This window comes from Argiope bruennichi, chromosome 9 (genome assembly GCF_947563725.1).
Source record: "Argiope bruennichi chromosome 9, qqArgBrue1.1, whole genome shotgun sequence".
NCBI classification, from domain to species: domain Eukaryota; kingdom Metazoa; phylum Arthropoda; class Arachnida; order Araneae; family Araneidae; genus Argiope; species Argiope bruennichi.
This window is the reverse complement of record NC_079159.1, coordinates 86135030-86162072: the sequence shown is the minus strand read 5'-3', so window position 1 is coordinate 86162072 and position 27043 is coordinate 86135030. Positions and strand designations below refer to the sequence as shown.

The window sequence follows — 27043 nt, the reverse complement described above, 5'->3', positions numbered from 1 at the left end:
CCGAGTCCTACTACATTTTAGTTCCATTGAAAAAGTATATCTTTCAGTAATCTCTTATGTTATCTTATATGACGTTGTATTTCGCGATGTTGTAACCTGAAAGTCTTTTTTAAACTTCTTTCTTAGTAAATACAATTTTTCGTCCTTAGCTTTCTGATAGGGAAAAAAATCAAGCGATTAAATATTAGACAGAACTATGAAAACAAATTGAATTTTTTAGAAAAAATGAAATTTTTTAATGAAAATTATACAAGATATTTATTTTCAGATATTTTTATATATTTTTCGATGTACTTAAAAATACCTTTTTAAAAAATTTTTAAATTGATGTAGAATTATTTTAGCAATAATATTTTCAAATGTTATGTAGGAAAAATATCTAAATTTTGCATAATTATTAATAAATTAAAATTTAAAAAAATACTCATAAGTGCACAATCCTATACTTTGAAATATACCTGTGCCAAATAAGATTGTTCTAGGGTAGATGGCCCGTAAACACTTTTATTATTAATTAGCGGCTGTGGCAACCGGTTGGTTGACCAAGATTATTATATGCTAAAAGTTTTAACTGAATATTTCTTGTAAGCTGGTCTTAATGGCTTTCTCAGGTAGGTATTTTTAATCTGAAATTTTAACACTCATTTATGTTTACAACCCTTACGCCATTTTCTTCGTTGTGTTATGTTTTCCCTGTTATCTATATATATATTCAGTTGCATCGCAGAAAAGAAGAACAGTGTTTAAAAATAGATATACTTCAGAAAATTTTCAGTATTTCTTAATTTTGAAATTATTTGTTAACTGTAATAATAACAGAACTCCGGAAATTTTTTTAACCTGCTCATCACGGAAAAATAAACCTAATCTTCATATCTTGATCATCATTAATAAAGAACAACATGATAAAATATTAGTAACAATAATCATACTATTACTTGAAATTCCTTCAAATGAAATGCTCAAAAGAAGGTTTATTTAAAGATCATATTTCTGCCATCATTGCTTTCCATATATACTACTATGTCTCACTTGTGTGTCTCCAATGTACCTTTGACCTTTGAATGATCTGTGAGATAATGAATCACTCATGATTCAAAGATGCTACAATATGTTTTTTCATGGTGGAAAGTTTATTTAAGGGAATGCATCGTATACATAATTTGTAAGTGTCTAAATACGACGTTTTCTTTCTTCTAATCATCTTCAATCGTATTTCTAAAGATTTCTATTACAACAAGGATACATCGTAGATATAATTTGTACGTGTTAAATATGGCGCTCTCTTTATTCTGGATGGTATTTCTAAATGTTTAGTTTAATAATGTTTATTGAAGAATATAATAACCTTATCATCATTATCATTTGAACATCACTACCTTAGATGTTTTACAAAATAAATTTTAATACATAAAAATCTCAAGGAAACGAGAGTCGTAATAGTTTTTTTTATTCCTTCATTCCTGTGCTCTTTCGAATTCAGATACTTCAGAATACTAGAACGTTCGAATTTTTCTTTTAAAAAAACATTTCGGTGCCAGTTAATTTCTAAAATTTTTACTCTTAAATATAATCGAAACTAAAACACAATGCTACAATGTTTCGGACTAGAGATTTGGATCTCTTAAGTTTCTTATACCATCTTATAAAAAGACTTTGACATCTTATTTATAAACACAATCACTATTTAAAACTCCATATGGATTTCATTTCTATGTATGCAGGTAAACATAATTATTTGTTTGTATATTTTTATACACATCTTCAGCTCTTGCTCGAACATAATTAGGCAAGTTTTTAATATATTTTTCAGCTATATCCAACAAAAATATCATTTTATAAAAAATGCTGTTTAACTCTGTTTTAAAACTCAAACAATTGTTTTTATAATAAAAATACAAATTTTATTTCAGTACTATTTTTTTCTAACTAAAATAATTTTTTCATTAATATTCGTTCTTTAATAATAATCTTATGCTTATGATAAAATTTACTATTAATTCCATCTTTCCATAAAAACATTTAAATACATTCATTGCCAGTCAAAAGATTTATATAAAAACATTTTACCTTTGAATATTAACTCTAATATAGGACTTTTCACTTCCACTTTTATTTCATAAAATGTTAAATTCTATTAAATTTGCAGGCGGAATGATTTATATTAGACTGATTTATTTATTTTCAAATGATTCACCTTTTTCAAATAATAAAGCGAAATTTTAAACAAATGCATCTAAAATTAATGATTTAAGAACCGTAAACAGTACTATTCTCAACAAACTAGTCACCAAACACAATTAGTTCACCTAAAATCCTAGACATCAGAATTTCACATGCTGTTCATTCCAGTATTCTGAGACGACCACTTTTCGACGATTCTATCTCATTAAGGGGAGAGACGTGGAAGACTGAGCGCATTCCTAGAATTCTCCTTCATTTTCTGACCCTCATTTTAGCCCTATTAGATACTTTTCCGTTCAATTTTTTTCACATGTATGTCAATATTATGTTTTGATCTGATTGTATTGTTTTAATTAAATCTGAGAGTAATCCGAGTTTATTTTATTGTTGAATGTAAACATCTCCTCCTTTCATCTTTTCTCTCACCTTTATTTTGACGAATTAAGCCCACCCTAACGCATGCGCAAAAGTACGGAGTTTTTTAGAAATCCGTTGTCAAACAATACTCAGTCTTATCCTGGAGATTATATGAAGTATTTTCAAAATGCACACGCTTTTGTTTTCTCATATATGATATAAAATGTTACCAACATTCTTATTACATGATCCTAGATAATAGGAAATTTCTTTTTTTGCGCGAACAAACAAATCAAGAAAGTTACTTGAAATCCAATTAGCTCAAAATAATCAATTAGTAAATGTAATTTATTGATTATGTAAGCCATTTAACAATGGACGTACAAAATATGAATCTAATTTGCTAAGCTAATAGAGAATGTTAATAACTAATGAAAAAGACGAAACCTCATTACCAAGAATTCACTAATTAACTAATCAGTCTTTTGGAACTCCAAAAATAAACTTGTAACTAGTTAGCTGTGATAAAGTAAATAAATAAGAAAAAACATGATTAAAGATTTGTGATAAAACTTTCTGTTAAGAAAAATCCATCGTGCTTTTTCAAACTCGTTAAAGAAAAGTGATTAATTCTGTTTCTAATTTTCGTCAAAAGTTTTGAAAAATACATGTAAAACGTTTTTAGGTTTTTGAGGCAGTTAATTCTTAAATGTTTTTATTTTGTAGTTAAAAGAAAATAATCAAAAATTCAAGAGCATAAAATGCATGACTAAATAATTGATCTTACAGTTTTAAAATAATGAAATCAAATTCGGTTGGATGTTTTCCGCTTTTTTTATACATTTTGTATTAATAAAAAACATTTATATAAATACAACAGGTAGGTTCCATACAATAGGTAGAGAAAGTTATGAATTTCAAAATGAAACTTATAATTCTAGTATGAAATAAAAAGAATAGTTGTCTTTTATTTAAAATATAATTTTTGGTATTAATTAAAATATTTAAATATCGTTTGGTAATTTGTATAATATCCACAACAAACTCGTCTAATAGATCAACTCTATGAAAATTTTAAGATGAAATTTTTATATATAAATGGACTTTTTAATCCATTACTGGAGACATGATATTATTAACTTTGATCCTGTGTTAACCATATGAAATGCCAGAAATGAGCGCTTAAAAAAAATTTCGGATTATAAAATATTTTTAGAGGCAAAACTCTTTCTGTTTTTGTGGCTTTTAAATATTAATAAAAAATTATTGACAAATTCTTTTTAAAAGCAGAATTTCAAAAATCATTTATAAAAACTTGTATATATTTGTAGTGAATAGCTTATAAGCCAGTTAACAGCTACGCTACACGAGCAATTGCTTTTGCATTGTGGTCATGTTACTGGGTTGCGAACCACAAAGTTCTATACTCGCTCATCACAAACTACCACAGTGATGACCCGGACGATGAACCTTCAACCTTCGTACAGCTGTTGTGGCGCCATCTACCCAAGCAACCCAAAGTCGTTAGATTCACTTGACGCAGCAACCCAAAGTCGTCAGACTCACTTGACGCACAAAATCATCAGCATCAGCAACAGAAACCACTCACCCACATATGGTCGCCATAACGCTTTGCGCTACTCAAATGGGTACAGGCATATGGGAATCAACAGCTAATACATCACCACTCAATAGCCATATTGTTCGTCTCGTCTCCGACTCACTGGAGGGAGTGTCTGTGGTGAATAGCTTATAAGCCAGTTAACAGCTACGCTACACGAGCAATTGCTTTTGTATTGTGGTCACGTTAGTGGGCTGCGAACCCCAAGGTCCCAGGTTCTATCCTCGCTCATCACAAACCACCACATATGCATAAAAATAACTATTTGGATTAGTTAGATGTGTAAAAGAAAATTTGTAAACATAAAATTCTTATTTTAATGTTACGTGAAGAAACTATGTAAATTAATATTTTAGAGATTAATGGAATAAAATGCGAAATACTGTTACATAATATGAATTGTTTTTCATGAAATTATGTGTATTGAACGCACAACTCTCACCCCTCCCCGGTCTAGAGCAGAAGCTTGAGGCTGATTCTTACTCTAATTTTGTGTTGCTACACAATGTTGTTGAAACGAACTACTTTTATTTCAATGACAAGAGTTACCTCCTATGGAAGCGATCTATAGCGATGAATACCCTTCATCTCTCACGGAGGCTTTGAAAAGCTGATCTATCTCTAGGATGAATAGTTAGGGTATGAAAGTACAGTGGCTTTGTAAAATTGCATTCAATGGTGCTGGTTTTCTAAAGAATAAGTATTCTGTACATCATTATAAGCTGAGCAGATTTCTATAGTCTTTGCTTTGTCTTCAGGTGTCATCTATTCAAAACCTGGTATCAAATTTTGGCTCCCTATGGAATGCTGTCATATATTTTACCGGAATCAACCGTCTATCCGTTGATATTATTTGAAAGGTAAGAAAGCGGGGGAGGAGTGGATGCTATCTTCTTTTTGTATGGATGTTACCAAAATTATCTTGCCCATCTCAAAAATAATTCTGAAGTCGTTTGTTTCATAGCAGAATGCTTATCTAAACAGTCGCAGAAATTCATATGCATTTTATTGCTATAATTAAAATTTTACGTCAATACATTATAAAATAGTGAAGAAATTATCAGGATCTGGCCTTATTACTCAAACACATCTAAGTAATTAAAACTCCGTGAGCTATGGATTATTATAAAATAACCATCACCCTTTCATGTACAAGAAAATACGCCCACAAGTGGTACATCTCCGCTAAGAGATACGACCTGCATTTATGAAGATTTATACCGTCATAACTGTGTCATTATTAAAATGAGTTTGTCTTAATTCAATATCCGGCAATCTTTATAATACAATAAAAAATCGATATGCGTATAAAGATCCATCCATCCCAGAATTCTTTTCTCGATACACGTTTCTAAGAGCCAAGTCTCTAAATAGTCGTCAAGTCGCTTCGAAATGTTGTGCTAATTGAATGAATTTTATAAATCTGTATATTGTTCGTCCTCGGATTCGGAAATCCTCGATTCTTTTGCGTCTACATCACTATGTGCTTATTTATTCAAAATAGGTGTTAGGGGAGATTTGGAAGGAGACGTTTACTTTTAATAATAACGCGTATTCGGATTATCCGCGCGATCTAAAGAAGGGAAAAAAATCGCAGATAACTTTTAATATTGTCGATGAAAATACCAATTAGCTTTAGAGCATTTTTTATTAACTACTAGCCGCCTTTGGCGACCAGCCGGTTCAGCAATCTTAATGCTGGTTGAAATTTTAATAATTAAATATTTTATGTAACTCCTATTTTAATAGCTTCTTCATCAAAATATTTTAAAACTACAAATTGTGATAGTCATATAATTCATTCATAATATTATAAAGGCCTTCAACCATAACGTAATATGTATCTCTCTAATTTTCTTTTAGATCCCGTAGAATTTATATTTTAAATTAAAGTGGAAATGGTTAAAGTGCAATTAATATAAGGAAATTTTTTATTGAAACGAAGCATTTTTTTAAAAATATAAGTACTGAAAACAGAGTCGCTGAGTATTTAAACTAAACCTTATGGGCACTAAAGAATATCTTTCTTAATTTATGTAATATCTCAAGAAGTTTTCTACAAAGTTTTCTCAGATAGATTCATCATGAACAGATCAATTAATTAACAATGTGAATGAAACTCTAAGAAAATAAGCAGAATCGTTTGAAATAATCGGTCGAAAAATGTTGAGCCTAGCCTCATTACTGTTAAAAATACTGAAGCCTTACTCATTTGGCGGTGCGGTGGGGAAAATGAAAAGATTTTTTGTCCGGAAAGTTAGTTTTTAATTAATAGTTAAAATTGTAATTAAAAATTCAAAAAAATGGAACCCCAGATGCACATTCCTGACCTTCAAGGTATACATGTACCAAATTTGGTAGCTGTAAGTCAAACTGTCTGGCCAAAACAGACATACATTGAGCTTTATATAAGTACAGATAAAGAACCTGAACATTAAATTATGATGAATAAAAGGAAAATTTATGTCCTTAAAATTTTATAATTCCCTTTTTTACAAAATAATAACAAGTTTTTAAAATTAAAACACCTTTTTTTGCTATTGAATTTTTCATAACATTTTGAGATTAACAGCACTAGACAATCTTGGTCCTATTTTATGCTATTATATAAAATACTTTTCATGCCTTTCCTGAAAGTTTTTTGTCATTTTTTACTAGCCTTATAAAAAAAATCAATAAGCAATTATGAGTAGTATAGTAAGTAACACGTGTCCCACATAAATTTTCCACATACATTATAAATTAGTACAGAATATGTAAATATATTTAAATTTACATTATTTATAAATTTATTTATTTTTCAATAACTTTACTTTTAAAAAATAAAAACAAAACATTTTTCGGAGTTTAGTTTGTATTTTACTGTTATCTTAATCGTTGTGCTTATACTATATATTAAAGAAATTTACTGAAGCTATTTTAAAGCTATTTTAGTAAGCTATTTTAAACTAGAGATTACTATTTAGTAAGCTATTTTAAAACTACTATTTAGTAAGCTATTTTAAAACTACTATTTAGTAAGCTATTTTAAAACTACTATTTAGTAAGCTATTTTAAAACTACTATTTAGTAAGCTATTTTAAAACTACTATTTAGTAAGCTATTTTAAAACTACTATTTAGTAAGCTATTTTAAAACTACTATTTAGTAAGCTATTTTAAAACTACTATTTAGTAATCTATTTTAAAACTACTATTTAGTAATCTATTTTAAACTAGAGATTTTTCATACCATAACTGTTACCTAACCGTTAAGGACACGCTTATACTTTATCTCAAAATGTGTCGATATTTTAAAAACAATCAATATTTTCTTATAAAAAAAGAATCTAACTGTACTTTGAAAATGATTTATGATTTCTTATAAGAAATCATTTATACGTTATAATAGTTTATATCAAAATCTGCTTATACTTTTAAAATAGTCTAAATTATCTTATTTCTAAACTCCGTATTTAAAAAAAAAATCTTTATCATTTTACTAAAAAAAAATCAAAAGTTAGCTTTTTTCTAAACTTATTTCGACGGAACGCTGTTAATTTCGCAATGTATGCACTGACAAATCATTTGCAAACTGTAATCTCTTTTTTTTTTCTTTTGTGAATTTCGAAATCCCTTTTAAAGTTATTAGGCGTAAAAGAAAATGTTTTTAGAAGACGATTAACTTTTTGATTCGCTTTTTATTCTTATTTTCCTCGCCACCCTTCAAGAGAAAAGTGCATTCCGTCGATGTTTCCAAACCAATTCTTTAACATAAACCATTTTTAGGACTTGAAGATCCAAAATAAATAGCATCTACCAGCGTAGCTCCAAACAGGCTCCGTCAATTACTATTTATTTAGGTAAAACCAAGAAAAGCGAATTCTTGGGTCGACGGACTGACAGAAATTCCCCGCCTTCTTAACGAATTCTCTGGAAGGAAAAATCCGCGAGAGATGTTTGCTCTATTTTTCACATCAGTCCGAGGCATTAAATCCTATTTGGCAGTGATGTAGGTAATCTTTTTTTCTGCCACATTCATTCAAAGAAATTTCGATTTCTTATCGAATCCCGTTAAAAGACTCTTGAAAGCGAAAGTGCGTTCATCTGTTAGAAGTAATGATTCCGATTCAAAGTTGATAAAATAAAAAGAAAAAGAAAAGTATTTTTTCTTTATTTTTTATGTGCTTGGTTTGCTTTTTTCTAAGCATCGAAGACAAATTTACTTTTTATCTCTTCAGAAGGAAGGAAACGTTTCTGTGAGAGAGAAATGGAGTTTCTTTAGTGAAAGGTAGTTGGCAATGGAAGCACGAATTTCAGTTGAATTTCAGGTGGATATAGCAACTTAAATAAATGATCTCGAACCATTTTATTTACGTGGATTCAGTTTTTTTTTTTTTTTTTTGAATATATATGGGGATTGATTGTGTTACTTGTGGTGATTCCAAACAGGTTGTTGTTATTCCAAAGGATTTTTAGTAAGATTTTATGTGAGCATTCTGTGAATATTTATTCTTGCAAGAATTTTACGCCCGGATGAAGTTTTAAAACATGGTGCAATAAGACGTTCGGTAAAATGTATTCCAAAGAAGGTTTTATATGACTATTCTGGGAATATTTATTCTTACAAGAGTTGTTCGCTCGGATGAATTTTTAAAATATGTTGCAAAACGACGTCCGCTAAATTGAATTCCAAATGATTTTTACTAAGGTTTTACGTGAATATTCTGGAAATATTTATGCTTGCAAGGGATTTTACACCCGGGTGAGGTATTAAAATATGATGCAACAGGGCGTTCGTTAAAATGAATTCCAAATAATTTTTAATAAGTTTTTACGTGAATATTCTGGGAATGTTTATCTTTGCAAAAGTTTTACGCCCGGATGAAATCTTAAAACGTGAAGTAATAAGACGTTCGTTAAAAAGAATTCCACGTGATTTTTAGTAAGGTTTTACGTGGATATTCTAGGAATGTTTATACTTGCAAGATTTTTATGCCTGGATGAAGTTTTAAAACGTGGTATAATAAGAAATCCTATAAAATAATTCCCTAATAATAATCCTATAATTGCTCGGATGAATTTTTAAAATATGTTGCAAAACGACGTCCGCTAAATTGAATTCCAAATGATTTTTACTAAGGTTTTACGTGAATATTCTGGAAATATTTATGCTTGCAAGGGATTTTACACCCGGGTGAGGTATTAAAATATGATGCAACAGGGCGTTCGTTAAAATGAATTCCAAATAATTTTTAATAAGTTTTTACGTGAATATTCTGGGAATGTTTATCCTTGCAAGAGTTTTACGCCCGGATGAAATCTTAAAACGTGACGTAATAAGACGTTCATTAAAATTAATTCCAAATTATTTTTAATAAGATTTTACGTGAATATTCTGGGAATGTTTATCCTTGCAAAAGTTTTACTCCTGGATGAAGTTTTAAAACATGGTGTAATAAGACGTTCGTTAAAAAGAATTCCACGTGATTTTTAGTAAGGTTTTACGGGGATATTCTGGGAATGTTTATACTTGCAAGATTTTTATGCCTGAATGAAGTTTTAAAACGCGGTATAATAAGAAATCCTTTAAAATAAATTTCAAATGATTTTCAATAAGGTTTTACGTGAATATTCTGGGAATTTTTATCCTTGCAAGAGTTTTACGCCTAGATGAAGTTTTAAAAATGGCGTAATAAGAAGTCCTTTAAAATGAATTGTAGCTGTAGAAAAGTTAATACTTTAGAATGAAATTATATTAAAAATCGTGGAATCGATAATATTAATTCTAATTATTTACAGAAAATTTGAGAACAATGGTAATTTTTTTAATGTTTAACGTATTTTCGAATAAATCATAAAATTCCCTTCAGTTGATTTTCAGGTGGATATAGCAACTTAAATAATTGATCTCAAACCATTTTATTTTCGTGGGTTCAGTTTTTTGAATGTGTCAGGGGATTGATTGCGTTACTTTGAGGTGATTCCAAACAGGTTGCTGTTATTCCAAATGTTTTTAGTAATATTTTGCATGAATATTCTGGGAATATTTGTCCCTGCAAGAATTTTATTCGCGGATCAAGTTTTAAAAATGGCGTAATAAGACGTCCGTTAAAAGGGATTGTGGTAGAAAAGCAAATACTTTAATTATTGATTGAAAGAATTTATAAACGACAACTATGCATGTAATTATATTAAAAAGCTTAGAATCGGTAATATTAATTCTAATTATTTACAGAAATTTTGAGAATAATAATAATTTCTTTTATTTTTTAGCATATTTTCTAATCAATAATAATATTTTAAAATACACTAAATTGTGCTTTAATTTATCAAAGTAATGTATACTTCCGTAAAAATATATACTAAAAGGAATCCGAACTTTAACTATCCATGTCAGTATATTAAAAATTTTAGAATCGGTAATAGTAATGCTAATTATTTACAGAATTTTTGAGAATTATTATAATAATTTTTTTTATGTTTAATGTATTTTTGAATCAATCATAGAATTTATTTCAGTTAAATGTAACAAGTAAATCGCAATTAAATAATCTTCTACCATTTTACATTCGTTTATTTTTTTATTTATTTATTTTGAATATGTATGTGGATTGATTGCGTTACATACATATTCGAAATAGGTTGCTGTTATTGCAAAGGATTTTTAGTAAGATTTTTGCATGAATATTTGGTGAATATTTATCTTTCCAAGAATTTTACGCCCGGATGATGTTTTAAAAATATTGTAATAAGACGTCCATTAAAATGTATTGTGGTAATTGAAAATAAATACTTTTATTATTGATAAAAAGTATAATGTAATAAAAACTGCAAGTTTTAAAATTTTGAAAGTGATAATATAGATTATGCTAATTATTTAAAAAAAAATTTAGAATGATAATTTTATTTTTAACTTATTTTTGAATCAATCATAGAGTTAATATGCCAAAATATACTCAAAAATGCTGTAATTTATCAAAAGTAATATATACATGTCTATGTAGGTTTTTTTTTTTTGCTTTATTTAGTGTTTCTAAGCACCTAAGTTAAAAAGAATTTTTGGCTTTGCTTACTTTCTTCTAAAAAACAAAAAACAAAAAAATTTACTTAAAACTTTTTTTTGGAAAAAGAAATTCCTTTAAAAAACTTAATAAAGTTTCATAGTGAAAGACAGTTTGCAACGACAGAACGGATTTCAGGTGAATTTCAGCTGAATCGAAGTTTCAAAATAATGAATTTCAGGCTTTTCACTTCCATAATTTTATTAAATGGGAATAATATTTGAGTGCAAAACTGATAATTTTTAACAGGCTGTTGTTATTATGACTGATTTTTGTAGAATTTCACATGCGCGTTCTTGGAATACTTATCTTTTGCTGTGAGATTTTTTACCAGTTTTTAATAATATATAATATACAATGCTATCTGCGTTTTTTACAAAAAGCAACCACTAAAAAAACAGTGGCTGTATATTACAAAAAATATCTTTATTTTAACAGATAATAAAAAAAATGTATTGGGTTGGCAACTAAGTAATTGCGGATTTAACTCATAGATGGCTTCAGTTGAATTTGTAGGTTTGCAGACGTAGTACAAATCTAAAACACATTTTGTTATTTGATAGTTGACAATTAAGTTGTCAATCAGTAAAAAAAGTTTTTTGATCGGTTGCGTAGTTTTCGTTTGGCGTTCGTTGAAAAATGGAAAATCAAAAGGTACATTTTCGTCATAATTTGCTTTTTTATTTCCTCAAAGGGAAAAACGCATCACAAGCTCATAAAAAGTTATGTGCTGTTTATGGTGACGAAGCCTTAAAAGAACGGCAGTGTCCAAATTCGTTTGCCAAATTTCGTTCTGGTGATTTTTCACTCAAAGATGAAAAACGCTCTGGTCATCCAGTTGAAGTTGATGACGACCTAATCAAAGCAATAATCGATTCGGATCGCCACAGTACAACACGTGAGATTGCAGAGAAGCTTCATGTATCACATACATGCATTGAAAATCACTTAAAACAACTTTTCTATGTTCAAAAACTCGATACATGGGTTCCTCATGAACTGAAAGAAACGCATTTAACGCAACGCATTAACAGCTGAGATTTGCTGAAGAAACGTAATGAAAATGATCCATTTTTAAAACGACTGATAACTGGCGATGAAAAATGGGTTGTTTACAACAATATCAAGCGTGGAGCAGGCCAGGTGAACCAACTCAAACAACATCGAAAGCTAATATTCACCAAAAGAAGGTTTTGTTATCAGTTTGGTGGGATTACAAAGGAATTGTCTACTTTGAACTCTTACTACCCAACCGAACGATCAATTCTGATGTCTACATTGAACAACTAACGAAATTAAACAATGCAGTTGAAGAAAAGCGGCCCGAATTGACAAATCGAAAAGGTGTTGTATTCCATCATGACAATGCAAGGCCGCACACATCTTTGGTCACTCGGCAAAAATTATTGGAGCTTGGTTGGGATGTTTTGCCACATCCACCATATAGTCCTGACCTTGCACCATCTGATTACTTTTTGTTTCGATCTTTACAAAACTCCTTGAATGGTAAAAATTTCAATAATGATGATGATGTCAAATCGTACCTGATTCAGTTTTTTGCTAATAAAAACCAGAAGTTTTATGAACGTGGGATTATGATGCTGCCTGAAAGATGGCAAAAGGTCATTGATCAAAATGGGCAATACATTACAGAATAAAGTTATTTAGTTCCATGAAAAAATTGTATTTGATTTTCTAAAAAAAAATCCGCAATTACTTAGTTGCCAACCCAATATTTTAGTGTTTACAGTCTTCAAAAAATTGTGCTGTAGATATATTCTTGAATTACACAATATAGAGTATAAAATTTAATGAAGAGCTCATATTTTACCATTTTTTCCTATTTCCTATCGCATTAAAGACCAGTAAAACATTTTAAATCGCATCGTCGCAAGATATGAAGCATATCTTGGATATTCTGTCAGACTTCTAGGTGAAAACAATAATCAATAGAGTGACAACACACATCATTGCCGATAAAATGAAAAAGTAAATTTTCTAACTTCTTGGTTTCAGATAGCAGCGTATTTTGTTATTAGATTTTCTGTCCTAAAGACAGTAAATAACTCGGTGTTCCACTGTGAGACAGAATTTCATGGAATGGTTCCAAACAAATAGCTTCTATTATTATCAGGCGATGTTGTAATACTTTACTTATAGCGAAACTATAGATTGTCAGAGAGACAACACTTTGATAGATTTGGTTCAAAATTTGATTAAAAAAAACTATATTTTAGGTGTTAAACCTGGGTAACAAATTTTATCTCGCTTTATGCGTTTTGAAATAATTGAGTTCACTTGTAACTGAACAACCTGACAGACTGATTTCCTGCGAATTTATTTCATTCAAAATTTGAAAGAAATCGACAAATTTTGACTTGATTTTTGAATTTAGATATGGGATCATGTGCAAGTGTAATTTCGTGTTAAATTTTGGTTCCAGGCGATCGGATAAAAGGCAATCAAATTACATATTTATATGATGAATTCAATAAAAATATTACATTCCAAAATTCTGTATTTCGTAATTATTGTTCACTAATGTCATGCAAAAGTTTTCGACTTTAAAAATGTCTAATTTTATGCGGTGTGGGGGAAATAAAACCTTATTTAGAGGATATGCGAGAAAATGTCAGAGAGACCATTTCACCTAATCTAAATGGTTTCCTTTCTTTTTTTCATTTTCATTTCAAAATGGTCCTTTTTAAAAAAAATTCATTCTCATACTTAAAGTAAAAATTGCATCTACGAATGAAATAAAAATAATTATGAATTTGTTTCTATTCATATATGAAATTTTTAACGTCAAAAAAAATCATTTAGCAATTTAAAAATCATTTGACAATCGAAAATATCAGGGGGGAAAAAGAATAATCAAGTTGTCATAAAAAAACTTCGTAAATTCTTTTTCAGAAATCATTTAAGTTGCATGAAAGGAGCTATATGAATTTTAAATTTACGAATAACTTGAAAAATTTTGAAACTCAATGATTGGAATGGGTGTCAACAGAAAACTAATTAAAAGATATCAGGTCATTAAAATTTAATGCGAAAAAAAATCCTAATCAAAGTGAGTTATTTTTTACATGTTTCATATTAATAAAAATGAAATATAGAGGCGAATATTTAAAGCATTTAGTTTCAGTTCTTGAAATTCATAAAAACAAGTATATGTAATATTTCTAACTACATTTTTCTGATTTACGTGATTTGAGGGTGAATAGATTTTATAAACATCGAATTTCATTACTAGTATGTTTATTTATAGGAAATAAATTTCTTTTAAACTTTTAAAATTTCCTTATAAATTTATGATTGATATCATTTATGACAAAAACATTTTATTATTATTATTATTATGCTTAGGAATTTCCGTTACAATAATTTGTATTCAATTAACTAATTGTTAATGATTTATTATATTTTAATATTCATATTATTTGAAATAATCGAGATAAATAAAACCGCTTTCTAGATATTCTTTAATAAAATCGAAATTCATTTTTGCTTTCTTTGTGAAAATAAAAATGTCTGAAATAATGTCGCAACAGAATCAAGTAATAAAATTTGTCAGATAAAATATTATTGTATAATGAATATCTAAACGCAATTTTTTATAATATATCTAACTATTTGTATCATGTTAGTTTTACAAAAATTACTTTTCACCAATTATCAGATTAATATAAGATATTCGTAAATAATTCTTCGAATTGTAAATATTCTGACAGTATTAATGAAAACGTCTCATATATTTAATATATTATCTTCTTATATTATTATTTATTTCTCATATTATTAATTCATATTTTTAAGTATTCATTATAGTAATTAATTTTCCTTATTCGTTTAGTATCTTATTTTAAATCCATTTATTCAAAATGTACCCAATTCTACAAAAATAAGCAAACCAAAAATTTCTGTCAACCATAAAATCTTCAAAACAGTTACAGCGTTTAAACAAGTTACAGTTAAATCAAAAGTGTTACAGTTAGTGAAAAAGTGTTGCAGTTAATTTTACTAGAAAAATCAATATTTTTTTTAATCATCTCTCAATCATCAATTTTTAATTTTCTCTTTTCTTGTCTCCAGTCTTTTATGTCTCAGCAACAAATGTTTCGAAAAAGTAATGATCAGAATGAAAAGTAATGATTTGTTTAATATTTTACCGTTCTATATAGTTTTATAAAAAAAATACTATGCACTGAGTTATTTTATATCATTTGATCTACATTAGATTTTCTTCGAAACCGTAGACAAAATTTACCTTCGAAAACAATTCTAATATTCCTAATTTTTATTAATGAAGATATTTATACAGATGATTTGATGAACTAATTTCTGTTAGAAAGATATCCGTCGGATAGATAAATCAAGTGGAATATTCTGTAGAGCATAGATGGGATGCTCTTGGCCTGCAATTGCAATTATTCCCTCCATCCAGCCTTTCCGAATCTGAGATCTGAGTTGTTAGTGAAGTAGGACCCGCTGCCACAGAAGCTTTCCGTGATGAGAAATCTTGCTCGCCAACATTTGTGTATATCATAACTAATGTATATATCAACCTATGCATGTATGATAAATGACAACAAATGTGGATTATAGAGATATCTTCGAAGAAAAATCAGTTGTGATGAAAGACGTAGATCAGTTTATTTTGAACTTGATACTTATCATCTATAACATAACATACGACGATCGGTGTACCCAGTGTATTCAAGATCATGGATCCCAATGGATGTAATATAAATTTTAGTGTGTTCTAATCATGACAATTACTGAAGAACTATGGAAAAAATCTTTTTTGAAAATTTTATTGCAATAAAAGGGGAGGATTAGAGGACCCATTCAACTGCTATGTAGAGAACATTTCCGCTTGGAGAGTGAAAAGGAAATGAAATCAAATAAGAAGAAATATGAAATAAAAAGTACTTGAGCAGCAGTTTAAGATAGTTGAAGTTGTAGCTATCAGATTCCGAGAGACGTGGGGAATCTCGCGCAACTCGAAAGTTACTTCTATAAAGTTGAATTTCCACGAAAATGTCTGTACTATTATTATGGAAATAATTTCTCTGCACAAGATTCCATAAACTCGACGAGTTCGCTGTAATAGGTGTATGGTGGCACAGACAGCAGGACTCGGTTACAAATAAGGAGGTTTATTAACACCAATGCACAGACGATAAAAACACAGCCAAGATGTACACAAGGAATACATAGCAGATTAACAACAAACATCTGTTCACAAGAAGTAATCGGTAGTAAACAACCGTAATAGCACACAGAGTAGCCAAACAGATCTAGCAGGAAGAGAATCCATGCAGCTATTCATTGAGATCCCTCGAAACGCCTGCTAGTCTCCACTGTCTCTTCACTTCAGCTGTAATCAGCTGCCGATTCACTACTTTACTACTGGCTTCTCAACACACGATTCGAAGCTGCTTCATTGCTAAACTCCAGTACTCGGCGCATGGCTCAATTCTCAATCCACTAACAGACTGAGCTTCACTCAATACTTACGCTTTGCTGGACTGATCCAACTATACGACTGACCTCGGCTTTTTTTACCGACCTTTTATAGCTTCCGGAGCAGCGAACAAAAAGTTCTTGAAGAATCAACTTATTCCACCTCCTATTGGTCCTATCGTCAAAATTCCTGAAGATTCTAGTATTATTCAGTTTGTCGTCAGATAATGTGGGTCATTGATCCAACATCCGATCAGTATCCAATAGAGCGTGAAACTATCCATATCCAATAGAGCGTCCGTGAAACTATCTTTCCTACAATGAAATTAACTGTGCTGAAAATTAGTATTACAGATATGTCACAATATCAATGTATAGCATATATAATTCTTTTATTTCTTGTCACCATATACATGAAAATAAAAATTATCTAAATTGACTTCTAATTTATTTCATGACCAGTGATTACATAACGGTTAAAAATCAGAATTTAATCAAGAAGTTAAAAAACATATTAAACAGGCTATAGATTTTCTTGGCAGAAAGAATAACATGTTCTTAAATGACATAAATAAGATATGACAATTAGTCGCAATAGTTATTTCCATGCTTCACGTGAAAAAAAAATAACAACCAATAAGATTTCGTTTCTGTGACCGACTAATTTATTTGTATATCTAACAAAGTCAATACAAGAAAAACTGCTCAACAGTTTCACAAAACGTATGAATAATTTCTGAATTTATGTCTTTTGAATTATCAAGGAAATGGCCATAAACGTAAGCATGCATACCCATACATAAAAATAAATGACTAATTTAACAAAAGAATTCTATTCATTCTTCCCAATTCTACCGATTCAACTAGAACTAAAACTATTTCTTAACTACAATTTTCTGTCCATTATCATTGAATTCCAGTGTCAAGCTTCAATTCTGATCAGTTGCAGTGAGTGTTAAGAGATAATTTAAGGCGACGACCCATTTCCCCTATCCCATCGATATCTGGGGAAAAACTAGTTACCGACCAAATGAAAGATGGTTGATACACCGAGATATAAAAAAAAAGAACAGAAAGAGGAAAACCAACTGAATGGTTATTGGATCAGTTGATCATTTGTTATCAGATGAAGCGTTGGATGCTGTTGGAAAAGGTTAGGAATTGCGTTATCAGATCAATGCTACTTCCCGAGGATTAATTGCAGTTTGGATTGCTCTGCCAATGGTTCAGGAGCAGCGGTTGGTATCCATTAAAAAGTCATTGGCGCGAGATAAATATGGGTTCTGATTTTGATCGTGGAATATTGAAACTAGAAAAGTTTAATTTGAAACTACGATTGTAGTTTAATGATTTATACAGAAACTTCTACGTTTGGTAAAAAGATAGTGTTTAAATAAATACTATTTTATAAAGACCTTTAGCAATAAAAGACATGCATGGTGTAGCCATCGTCTATTACATAATATTTTCACATATTTGGTATGTTGCGAAACAGGGTATGTAGAACCCATATTTATCGAGAGATAAATATGGATTCTGATTTTGATCGTGGAATATTGAAACTAGAAAAGTTTAATTTGATACTATAATATTGGTTTAATGATTTATACAGGATCTTCTAGTTAGATAAAAAGATAATGTTTAAACAAATGCTATTTTATAAAGACCTTAGCAATAAAAGGCATGCATGGTGTAGCCATCATCTATTACTTAATATTTTCGCATATTTGGTATTATGCGAAATAGGGTATGCAGAACCCATATTTATCGAAAAAGGTAAATATGGGTTCTGAATTTGGTCGTCGAATATTGAAACTGGAAAAGTTTAATTTGATACTACGATTGTAGTTTAATGATTTATACAGGAGGTAAAAAGATAATGTTTAAACAAATGCTATTTTATAAAGACCTTAGCAATAAAAGACATGCATGGTGTAGCCATCGTCTATTACTTTATATTTTCACATATTTGGTATTTTGCGAAACAGGGTATGCAGAACCCATATTTTTCGATAGATAAATATGGGTTCTGATTTTGGTCGTCGAATATTGAAACTGGAAAAGTTTAATTTGATACTACGATTGTAGTTTAATGATTTATACAGGAGGTAAAAAGATAATGTTTAAACAAATGCTATTTTATAAAGACTTTAGCAATAAAAGGCATGAATGGTGTAGCCATCATCTATTACTTAATATTTTCGCATATTTGGTATTATGCGAAACAGGGTATGCAGAACCCATATTTATCGAAAGAGGTAAATATGGGTTCTGATTTTGGTCGTCGAATATTGAAACTGGAAAAGTTTAATTTGATACTACGATTGTAGTTTAATGATTTATACAGGAGGTAAAAAGATAATGTTTAAACAAATGCTATTTTATAAAGACTTTAGCAATAAAAGGCATGAATGGTGTAGCCATCGTCTATTACTTTATATTTTCGCATATTTGGTATTTTACGAAACAGGGTATGCAGAACCCATATTTTTCGAGAGATAAATATGGGTTCTGATTTTGGTCGTCGAATATTGAAACTGGAAAAGTTTAATTTGATACTACGATTGTAGTTTAATGATTTATACAGGAGGTAAAAAGATAATGTTTAAACAAATGCTATTTTATAAAGACTTTAGCAATAAAAGGCATGAATGGTGTAGCCATCGTCTATTACTTAATATTTTCGCATATTTGGTATTATGCGAAATAGGGTATGCAGAACCCATATTTATCGAGAAATAAATATGGGTTCTGATTTTGGTCGTCGAATATTGAAACTGGAGAAGTTTAATTTGATACTGCGATTGTAGTTTAATGATTTATACAGGAATTTCTAGTTAGGTAGAAAGATAGTGTTTAAGGTGTACGTACACACTTCGAAAATCGTTCAAGAAATCGAATATTTTTTTTATTGCTTCAAAATGTTCTCTGATCCTTTAGCTTTCAAACGATACCAAGATGTTGTCAATATCCGAAATATTTTTCGAGTTATAATTATTTTTCTTGAGGTACTTTCACTAAAAATTCTAGTTCCCTTTTTTCTTAAAAATTGATTTTATGAAGAATGATATTTTCCCATTATGTTGCTTCATTCAAACAATCATAACTCAACAAGAAATGGACCAAATACAATTATTTATATATCAAAATATTCTGTATGAAACAGTGGATGTTTTGTGCCTCAATCAAAGTAATATTGAGAAATAAATTTTTAATAGCTATTTAAAAGTTGAAAATACAGAAAACATCTCGCTTTTTCTATTCATCGTTGATGAAAAAATTCTTTAAAACTTGACATATATTTTTATAACTTGATTAAGACAGACAACATGAAGACTAATATTAGGTATAGTTTCAAACTAGAATTGTGTGTCTGTACAAATTAGAATTTAAGATATCATGTTTCAAAAAATAGGCTAATTAGCTCATTTAATATTATTTAATTAATTAATAATTAGTGTAATATGGTTGTTTTCACACTGAAATTTTAAACATATATAAATGACCTAATGTGAAGAAACAGGATTTTAAAGTTAAAATTTAAAAAAAAAATCCTTCTAATAAGTACGTACACCTTAAACAAATACTATTTTAGAGAGACCTTTAGCAATAAAAAGCATTCATAGACTGGCCATCCTATATTACTCAATATTTTTGCAGATTTGGTATTAACTTGTTATAAAGATGCTGCTCCTTGAAGAAATTATAAAAAGAATCATCTTATTTAACTTGTAGCGTTATTATCACTAATCTTTCTTTTTGAGCTACAATGTATTAAGCATTGCATTCAGTATTCGAAATATTCATTCCAACTATTATATTTGTATCTATTTCATTTGTCATAATTTTCCAAATGGAAAATTAGCACAAATAAATTACTTTCTCTAATATATATATAAAACCTAATAAATTATTGTAAATATAATTTTACAGATGCATGGTCAAAAAGAAGAAATTTTTGGGATAAAATTATATTTATTTTACCATGAAGGAGTATATTTTGTACATTGAAACTGAGATCAATGATAAAGAGACACGTCTGTCTACATTGCGATACCACAGCAAAGTGAAAGAAAAATTTTCCCGCGTGAGTTTATTATGTGGTTTTTATAGGGATTTTTTTGACGCGTATAGATTTAGGAAAGGGAATCTTAGGAATATTTGTAAGGAATGAATAGATTTAAGGATTTTCATCCTTCTGCTCGGAGCGTGAGAAATTGCAACAGTCATCAGTTTTCAAGAACGCGTGTTAAAAATGATTTAATAAAGAAGTAAGATTTCAATAAGAAAATAACAGAACATTTAAGAATAAAGTTAATATCGACTAAATTAAGATTTAAAAAATTAGGAAATTAAGATTCAAATTGGCCTATAAAATATCATTATAAATTTAATATACAACAATTTTTAATCCTAGCTCATATACAGCCTAGCTTAGACCTGAGAAAATGATAAACCAAATTATTATTGCAATTAAAACTAAAATTTTGTTTATCAGTTACTATAAATTAGTGTATTATTATAATGTATTTAATTTTAAAAAAATCTATAATTAAAATTTTTAAAAATTCTTACGTTGCTCGAGTTATTAAATGTATCTCTACAAATCCTACGAAATCTAAATTTGTATGCAGTTAAGCTATCCTGTTGGTCATAATTTGTGAAATAATCATATACAAACATTTTTAATATAAAAGTTAAACGCTTCAGCAGCCAAAATTGGGTGAATCATGATACTTTGAATTTCCTTAGTTTCGCCATTTTAAATCACCTCAATGGCTGCTCGAGAAATATTTTCCAATCAATGATTGCCACTTCCTGAATACAGTATAATTAAAATATTAAATAAAACATATAATAATAAGCTAAAATAATTAAATTTAAAACTTCGTAATTCGGTTCGTCTTGATGATATAAGAATAGAACTGATTTTAATTAAATATTAATCAGTCAGTTATTTTATTAATTACGTTAAGTTATTTTCCCACTAATAGAACCAGGTGATAGTAGAAGAATTTGTTTCATACATTTTTTGCAGCATGCTTAACTTACAGCATAAAAAAGAATAATTCCATACTTCATTTAAAGCAATTTTACCCATTAGCAAATTTTTTAACGGTTTAGAAATTAATTATTCTGCCACAGAGTAGAGGACACATAGAGGTTGTAATACGTAATTACTTGTTGTAATTATCATTTTTTATCGTAATTATTAATTGGTAGATAAGTTTCGCAACTTAGTTTGGATCGATGTCTGTTTTTGTAGTAATTATTGCAAGAACTATTATACTAACCGTATAATGTTACCAGCCTTCGCCTTTTTTATGAATTAGAATTAAATAGAATTATATAGAAAGTTTTACAGCATAACATAAATTAGATGGCATGGATTTTATCTGTTGACAGATTAAAAAATGTATTAACTTCTGATAGTTGTTTCTCATTATAAAAAATATTATATTTAGAACTTAAATATGTTGGTTCCTCCTAGAGATGCAATGTAGTAACTATGACACATAAGGTTTAAATTATTACGTTAAAATGAATATAAAGCATATTACCTTTAAATTTGCAATTTAATGATATTATCCATCTATTAAATAGTTGATAATTATGAAAGGAAGTTATTAAAATAATGTAATGATAATTTTTTTCTCATTAAAAATAGAAGAAAAAATTATTATTTATTAAAATATGCAAATGTAAACCCATCAATAAAAAAAAGCTCAATTTTGCTATGTAATCAAGTACATACTCTGTATAGGATTTCGACGCTAATTGTGGCTCAATAGTTAATTTTAATTTTCTGTATTAATGGCAAATTACTTATCTACGAGTGACATTTATAGCTATTAATATCCTCCAACTAAATATTTCATAATTTTCAGTAGATTTTAACCCCTTACCTGCCGAGGATTACTTGCGAGATTCGGTCCTCAGTGCCACGTATACGTATATAATTGCGAAACGTATATATACGCCAGAGGCAGTTAACACATTGACTTAGGGAGACGTATATAGAGATGCATAATCCACGATTTTTTGAATAACAAATAATATTGCTATTGTTATTTTTAAATATGCGTTCCAAATATCTGTTATTTCAATCACATTATTTATTAAAAATTATTACTTAATATTAAATATAAAATTTATTAATTGTAATTAATACTTAATTTACTAATTTAATTAACGTGTGATTGAATTAATTTATCTGTTTCATCTTACTTCTTAAATTTTATTTTTTTTTCTCAAAACTATTTATTTAATTTATTTATTAGAGTGAACCATTTTCTGGAAAAGATGAGTTAAAAATATATGTCATTTCTTTAAAATGTTTACTTTAGTCCTATATTCTACCAATAGAGGGCGCCAGCAGTAAACAGAGTACATGTATTCAAAGTCAATCATGTCACGAGCAATTAAAAATGATCTGTATGGAATAGTGCATTATCAAATACGAATATCGGTCACTCTCGTAAAGTGGAGCGGTGACTTCGTACTTTCCAGTGAAGCCTCGCACTTTCCGTTGAAATCACCGCTCCGATAAATTTCAGTGATATGCAATTCAATGATACGATACGATACGATAATCTCAATAACCGGTCCGTTCACTTTTCAATCCAATCACAGATTTCTTTCGAGAGCCTCCATTGGACAGATCGTATCGATTGCTACTTTCCAGTGAAGTCACCGCTCCGGCAAATTTCAGTGATATCGTATCGATTGTTACTTTCTATCATCATCCAAAACCTGTAATCTAAATATCATCAGTAAGATCGTATGAAGGATTTGAAGCACACCCCTCTTTGAAAAGTATTGATCACTTGTATTTGTGACTTTTTGATATTGGTTACGTAGTAACCGCTCTGAAAATATTCGTCATCCCTAGACGTATATATACGAACGTGGCAGGCAAGGGGTTAATTGAGCAAGCTAATATACTTGAAAACCGATACAATAATGCATCAATGTTTTATTGAAGTTGATAAAAATATATTCTTCGATAAATCGGAGAATAAGAATGATTTATTCGAATCCGAATTGATCATTTATTCGATTTATTCGAATTCGAATGATTTATTCTTCCCTAAGAGCGTTCGGTCATCTTTTATAGTTTGTTCTAAGACTGTTCGTATGACTTATATTATTCTTTACCAAAATATAATTAAAGCCAGAAAAAATTCAACATTCATTAAAAATAAACTTTTATAAATAAATATGTGAGATATATCAAATATTTATTTAAATAATCCGGTAACAAAATGTGAGATAAATTTTAAATAATTTTTCGCAAAAATATTCATATTGTGGATAATCAAAACAATTATTTTATTCTTATTTTTTTTTCATTAGACCGAAGTTACCTTTTGTTAAAAAAGCAATGTATATACTTTTACAGTGGAAATGGAAATTGCATAATATATTTCAATTTCTAAAACAAAATTTCTTTTGTTAAATTAATAATAAAAAAAAATCATTTAAGATATCCAAAATAACAAATAACATTTGCAAAAAAAAAAAAAAAATAAACAATTTTGTTAAATGTTTTTAATTTCTAGCAATTTTTGCAAATGCAAATTTCGGAATAAATAATTTGAACAATTTTTCTGCTGGAGTTTTGCTGTTTAAAGCTGGTAAAACTTCTATCTACAATCAAACAAGAATAGAATCTATGATACAAAAGGGACGAATAGTTTGAAAATGTTCTATTTTTATTTGCACTGCAGAGTAGCAAATGTGTGATCACCAGAACCGAACAAAATGTAATCGACCCACATGAAGAAAATTAGCTGGAGTTATTTTTCTTTTTCGAAATGAACCCCAGCTGTGGAAATGAACTTCCTCGTCCTAAAAAGAATAGAAACCTGACTTTTGTTGATAAAGAATCTTTTCCAAGCTCAAACTCAATAGCAAACTCCGTTGTTCGACATTCGGTTCTATTAAACTCGTTTCGCTTTGATCTTCCAATCTCTGGGATTGGAGAAACAACCTGCTTTGTATTCGAGGTCAGACTTCAATTTTGCATACCGTTGTCGACAGAAAGCCTCCCTCGAATATATATCCAATCAGCATCATCTAACAGAACTGCACAATATTTTCCCGTCCATTCTCATTGGCTATGCATAGGGCAATGCTGGGTATTGTTGGTCCATATCGTGAGTTGCGGTTTGACGAAGTTATTTCCTTAGATTTTTTTTTATTTATTGCGAGACAACTGGTTTAAGCAGAAGAAGAAAGGGAAAAAAAGGAAAGTTGCTGCTAAATGTGATATGAAACATGAAAAAAAAAAGAAACGGTGCAGGAATATCGAAGGAAAATTGGATCATCGTTTTGCTTCTGCTTTGGTAGGATAAACTAAGGTTGCTGTAAAGAAATGGCGTTTTTTTTTTTTTTTTTTTTTTGAACTAGGCCTAAAGGGATTCTTATTAAGCCAAATTTAACTCTGTTTTGCTTGTTTGGTTAAACTTCTTTGATTGAAATTTTTTAGTTTTGAATTATTTTTTCATTCAAATTTCTTCTAACGAATAAATAATGGAACGTTTTATTTTATAGAATGTTTCATCGAATTTCGATATTTCTTTTCTTTGTTTAACCTTTAAATGACGAATGCTGCCTTTAAGCAATATATCCAATTTCATTGTCAAAAGGTAATTAGAAGAAATTTCGAGCTCTAATGCATTTTGTTGTGAATATGATATCCACCGAAATTGTATGCTCGATGCAATAATTGCATGTTCTAAATATTATGAGAATAAATTTGAAGTTCAAATGCATTTTATTATCAATAGGCGTTTTGAGCTAACTATCATTTTTGTCTAAATTGCACCATGCAAATGGTTAAAATTTAAAAAACAATATCAAATGTTGCAAAATCAACAAGAGTTAGAAAATTTAGTACTAAAACAAGGAAGAAAAATCTGCCTTCAGAATTTAAGACGAAGCAAATCTGGAACACAAATGCAAAAACAAATGGTAAATTTCAAATATAGGAGGGGGGGATGAACTACTTTACGATGTTGGAAAGATTTGTAGAATGTATTTCATCCACCAAGTCGCGCAAAGATATAGATGAGAAAAAAACGCTTTGTCGATAGGAATTAAAAAATAGAGATTCGACCAAAATGAGGCTAATTATAAAATCAGTATTGGGACAAAATGCATTATCTTTGTAAACTGATAATGCGCTTATGAGTGAAATGTGAATTCAAACACAGTAACAGTAAGATGAGGATAATACCTTTTGCTATTTAAACCTCATTCCCTTAATCTGTTGATTCTAAAATAAGGTTCTAATATGCAAATTTTAATCTAAAAATACTGTACTAAAATTCATTTATCTAACGTGTTACATTAGTGCATTATTACATTCAAATGAAGAGGTGTTGGTGTATTGACCAGTTGTAGTATTTCGTTTGAAATTTGACTCTTGGCTAAAATTCTGGTAATACCGATTTCATCGATCACAATAATATGAAGATATCCTTTGTATGCTTTAAACTCATTCCAAGGCCAATTGATTCCACACAGTTTAAAAACAAAAATAAAATAATAAACCTCATCTATCTTGTTACATTTTTGAGTTATATTCTTCACGTTCGCAAGCATATTGACTACATTCAATCAATTGATAAATTTCGCCAAAACTCGCCAAAAGTTTATCTAAAATTCTGGTGATGCCAGATTGCATCACTAATAGTTTGAGTTATTGGGACTATATGAATAAACTTACAGACAATTCCATAAATGTGTTTTTCTTGCTCATATTGGGCTGCTTCATCCGCCTTTTAAGATCTTAAATTTTTAACAGTTATAGTGCTAACTTCTTATATATGTCGTACTTGAAAAAGTAAATATATTAGGACAAATAATATTCGATTTTTCTTTTAACTGCTGATGTAAAATATACTAGATTCGTCACAAGTGACAACTTTTTGAAAACGCGCTAAATTGCAAGTGCTTCCTTTTTTTAGATCAGTACCGTTATACAATGATAACTATACAGTAAAGCTGTTTCTTAATTTATATTTAAATATTCATCAAATTGTAAACGTTACTAAGCTGCAAAAAATAACAAATAAAAAATATCAAAAATATTAAATGCATACATTTTAAGATTGAGTATTGCTTGAATATTTTAAAGTTATTTCAGCAATTCAACTGATATTTGAATTTTCCTTAATACATTCAGTTTGAAAAGTCTTTGTAAAATTATGCAGCTCATAATTATGTATTTTTGTTTTTTTATTGCAGTAAATATAATTGGACATATTTATATCAACGTTCACTAGTTTCTCCTTTCATGTAGTATTGTTTTTTCAAAAAGAGAGATAACTTAGTCTTATGAGATTTGAATACTGTTGATCTTAAAA

At 29.1% G+C, this 27043-nt stretch overlaps 1 protein-coding gene across 2 annotated transcripts in view; it reads left to right on the top strand.

Annotated features, from left to right (window-relative positions):
- LOC129984713 (hemicentin-2-like) overlaps positions 1 to 27043 on the top strand; it is a 516003-nt gene that overhangs the window by 153871 nt on the left and 335089 nt on the right. The gene's annotated exons all lie outside the window — the stretch shown is intronic.